Raw genomic sequence first — 5,006 nt, forward strand, 5'->3', positions numbered from 1 at the left:
TCTCTCTCTCTCTCTCTCTCTCTCTCTCTCTCTCTCTCTCTCTCTCTCTCTCTCTCTATCGCGCATTCTCGCAGAGCGTCTCGAGCTCCTCTCGGTCGGGTACAGAAACCGGTATAATTTCGATGGTCCCACATTTCCCTGCGGTGGGCGCGCGAAAATGAGCTTTACAGATATGTAAGGCTCATTGCAGTCGCAATTTGTTAACGTTTATTGCACATATCAAGTCAGCGCGAGAAATAAGTTGTCTTTGTCGAGGAAAACTAAACTGAGATTTGTTTATTAACTGCAATATTTTAATGATCGATTAAAGCATATTTTCTCTCCTCCTATTGTTAGTGCTCTCCAAAAATATCACACGATTGAAAAGCACCAACACTAGTTGACCTCGCTCGTGTGCATACACAGTTGTGTTTCGGACATGTTTGAATTTCTTACGCCACCATTTTTTTTTTTTTTCGAATCTGAAACTTGCACCGACAGGCAATATACCGTAAGTGAATGAACGACAAGCGTTAATAATGTAAGTTTTTTTTAGTAATTACAATAGCAAGAGAGGGATATACAAGGTGTTCAAGAAAAGGATTCTAGATTTACATAGTAGATAGTACCTATTATAGTCCTCATAATTTTTGTTTTTAAATCTCTGATCTTCGAATCAGTTCCACATTTTTATACAATATTTATTTAGTTATCATCTTGTTTCAATACGGTATAATTATCTGTCCTTATGATTAGCGATCGTGTTTAAGAGAGACGGTAGCAAAAATCTTCTCAATTATTATCGGTTTATTATAAGTATTATCTACCCTATAAGTCTTGAACCCTTTCGTTTTGTATATGTGTGTATGTATGTATATGTTGTGTGTGTGTATTGTTCGTTTCTATTCAATTAATCTTTATTTTATTCGTACACAACTGATATTCACGTGTACACCGCACGGCAAAATTTTATCAGTTACACTGAGGGAAAAGAAATGGCTGTTCTAACTAAAATTATAGTTATTTTTGGCCCAAATTGCATATTTCTTGGTTAATCTGATATGGCAATAGTAATATCATATCAGGTCATTGCCACAACATTAGAGTAGAATTTAATAAAAACAAATGATTTTCTATGACTATAATTTATAGTGATTATTTCTCTATGTGATTCTAGGTACAGATATCAAACGTTTTCTTTCTCAGTGGAACCAAAAATGAATAACGTTATCTGACTGCGCTAGATTAATAATGCATATGTTTTCGCTCGATACGGAATACGGTCGATAGATATGTTGGATGTCGAGCGAACGAATAGGCGTACGAGCAAGTTTGAAAGAGGTGTCGAAAATGCCGCTCATTCGTGTGAGAGGTGATAAAAGTGTTCCGTTAGCGCGCGCGAACGTGTGACACGCGTCTTGCTGCGTGTCAGGGCGGCGTGTGCATTTACGTGGGCGCAATCGAGGCGGAATGATTTCCACCTCGAGAATGTGTATACGCGGCTACACATACATATATATGTATATGTGTGTATGTATGATTTAGAATATTTGTTCAAAGATATTCCGACATACTCGGGTTACATTAACGTCGAAATTGAAAATCGTTCGATTACGGTTTTCGCGGTTTGCGTTCGACTGCGCGTTCAATGAAAGTGAGATCGATTAAAATCGATGGCCCAGTTCAAGAAGGTACCAATCGAAGATTCCTCATTATCGGGGTAGCTCGTTTTAGGTCGTCAATCCGCGTGGAAATCTCCGACTCGTCAACACTTGTTCCGTGCAGCCCTCTTTTTTACGTACACTGAACAAATCTAAGAAACTGAGAATATTGGGTTCGTTCGCGTTGCTTACAGTTTTGATACTTTTACACCTAAAAAGATTCAAGCTAAGAAAAGAAAGAACGGTTGTCCGAATATATCGTCGATAATATAAAAGTTACAAACGTCCCAATCGTTGTGATGTAATCTGAATATTCAATATCATCGTGTTAAGCCACGAAAATTAGAGTCGGTTGGGTTCATCGTTTTAACACGGGATGCCGTAACGAGGATCCGAGTTGAAATTTTAGTCCTGCTTTAGGCTTAAACATCTGTATATTGTGAAGGATCAGTGTACGTGTAATACACATGAAAACTGAAATCCTACTTAGCGCCTCTAAATGGCAGAAAACGCACAAAATACCATTCGTCCTAAAAAGGATCTTTCAGCAAAACTAGTAGGTTAAACAGAATCAAAGAAGATTGATATAGGCTTCAGCATATGAAACTAGATGTTAAATAGCACAAAACAAAAGACTTTTCATTCAAGACTTATAGAGTAGACAGTCATAATAAGCTGATAATAACTGGGAGAATTTTTGCTACCGCGTCTCTCGAACACTGCGCGATCGCTGATCACAAGGACAGATGATTATACTTTGTTGAAGCAAGATAATAACGTAAATATTGTTGTGTAAAAATGTGGAACTGATTCGAAGATGAGATTTTTTTTTAAAAGGATTTATAACGAGCACTATCTATCTACCTATAAATCTAGAACACCTTGTATATTCTTCTCGTTGTCAGGGAGGCGCGCGATCTACGAACTTCGAGCCGGCCAAATCAACACAGATAAGCGCGTTCCGTGATATACAGTTTACAAGAAAGCGCGGGTCACACACACACACACACAAGATTTGCCCGCCGCCTTACGTCACCGCCATAAGAAGTTCGCGTCGTTTCTAGTGTTACGTTCGTACGCTCAGCTGGTCGGCCAGCAGCAGCGAGCCATGCTCGCGCGACCTATTTTTTTGCGATCGAGCGAGCGAGCGAACACGCGCGCGCGCATGCTTTACTGTGACGATCAATTAGATAAGCGTACGGAGAAAACGGTTCATAGTATCGTCTTTTATCACGAGAACGGGTATTACTACGAGAAGGCACGACGCGACACACGTACGTCTTCTTCGAGTCGATCTTTCTTGCCGGTGCATCGGCGAGTCCCGCGCTTACGTGCCATCCTCGTAAAATCGTGAATTTCTCAAGGTAAAAGTGACGTCGCCCGCGACGGGACACACGATCAGTGGTACACATCGGACGGACATTCCGCGGATTCCTCGCGGTTGAATTCGTCGAAACGCGTGCGATCCTAGACGATCGGACCGCATGTGCGCGGATCGGATACCCGAGCCCGGCCTCGATGACGAAGGTGTATTAGCGCGAAGGTTGCGCTGTGGCAAAGGCACTCCTTAGTTCTGGCTCAAGGTCGAGCTATTAAGAGGCCTAAAGCATATGGACGGGTTTACGGTCTCTGCGTTAGATCGGCTGCGAGAGGGGTTTGCTCTCGCGGATGTCAAGTTTCGAGGAAACTGCGGAAAAATGGCAATAAGCAAAGAGAGACGAGAGAGACGAGAGCTATCGTTAATGTCAATACTGACGATAAAGTTCTCTCGAAATCACGTGTAGTCGCGGAACAGGCGCGCTTTATCCATGTGCAAGCAGGTGCGGCATTATCAAGCAAACACACGAAGCGCATCCGTGAAAGACAGAAGTCGAGGAAGTTGGCGAGTAGTTTGCCTTTGCAGATAGCTTGCACAGATAACTCTACGAACTGTCTCGGTTCTCGCAGCGAGCGACGTTCCCCTTGCGACAACGCGCGGCATTGTAACATGATATTTCACTCTAAACTCCGTCAGTCACTGGACGACGATACCCTGCGACAGGGAGACACCCTTGTATCCTGTTTTATCGCGATCCGATTTGCGGCCGCTCTCGGCTTTTCTTTTTAGCGCTCGGAAATTTGAGACGCGCGCCCGCGCGTTTTGGCTTTAATACCCGCTCTGTCGTCGTGCTCGTCGTCGTCTTTCTTCCTTCCTCCTGAGGAACCTCACACCGCCTTTTTTATCCTCCCGTGATTTGCCCCGCAAAGTGGCAGCGTGTGGCATCGTATTCACGCGTTGACCGCAACGACCCGTTTCTTCATTTCTCTTTCTTGACCGGCGGTATCGACGGCGGTCCCGCGGCGACGGCAATAATTCTATCTTCCCGTGTAAATCACGTATTAACACTTCGCAAGCAGAATTGCGTGCCTGCCTGCCTGCCTGCCTGCCTGCCTGCCTGCCTGCCTGCCTGCCTGCCTGCCTGCGTGCGTGCGTATGCGCGTGAAAGGAGGGACAAGAATCGCGTGTAATGCTGACAATTACAAGCGACGCGCTTTGTGCGAGCTCCGAAGAAGTCTTTGTCGAGAGTGGGGTACCGAGAGAGACATAAAGAGAGAAGGAGAGCCAAAAATAAAGACAAATAGGCGAATGCAAATTTGCCTGGAACGGATAAACACGCGAAGCGCTGTAAATGCCGTGTGCACAATTTGTAGACAAACGTCTGTCAATAATGTGAGAAAGATCGAGAGTAAAAGGGATCGTTAGGCGTGCGTTAAATCTAGATATGTCACGGGACATCTGTCGTGAGACAGATCACTTATTACTCTTTGATTCGTAGAGATTCTTCGCGAATCTTCGTGGAGCACAGTGAACGTTGGAGACCGAGGTTTATCGATCGTGCTTTCAAGTTGCGAGCGATCAAAAGCAAAGAACCATTTTGAATTTCGCGGACGCGAGTCGATGAGAAATGTTACATTTCGCGAAGAATCAAAGAGTCGCATCGGGCAACGATATCTCCGTCCGACATTTTGCCGGAAGAATTCGTCCGCGATCTAAGAAACAAACGCGTCTTAAACGCTTCCTAGTTTCTGCGCGATAGGCATTCGCCGGCCGTTGTACATACATCGTTACTTTGTGCTTATCGGAATTCACCGGGCGGAATTCCGCGCTGGCCGCAATTTTTTCACGACGGCCGCAGGAGTATTTGCTCGCCGTAACGCGTTTTAAACGCTGGCGTGAGGCCAAATTGCGCGGCTTTAAGCCGCACCGTGGAATTATCCCCTCGGCGTGTGCGGTCGCGCGGCGTGTCGTTTTGCAATTTTCTCTCCTTTCCCACAATTCTTCCTCGGCGTTCGCTCTTCACCTACCCTCTCCCCCCCCCCCCCCCG

At 44.9% G+C, this 5,006-nt stretch overlaps 1 protein-coding gene across 1 annotated transcript in view; it reads left to right on the forward strand.

Moving 5' to 3' along the window:
- LOC116842831 overlaps positions 1 to 5,006 on the forward strand; it is a 44,261-nt gene that overhangs the window by 1,133 nt on the left and 38,122 nt on the right. The gene's annotated exons all lie outside the window — the stretch shown is intronic.

The sequence above is a fragment of the Odontomachus brunneus genome, unplaced genomic scaffold (genome assembly GCF_010583005.1).
Source record: "Odontomachus brunneus isolate Ranch 3 - 2012 unplaced genomic scaffold, Obru_v1 Obru_scaffold_027, whole genome shotgun sequence".
Classification (NCBI taxonomy): domain Eukaryota; kingdom Metazoa; phylum Arthropoda; class Insecta; order Hymenoptera; family Formicidae; genus Odontomachus; species Odontomachus brunneus.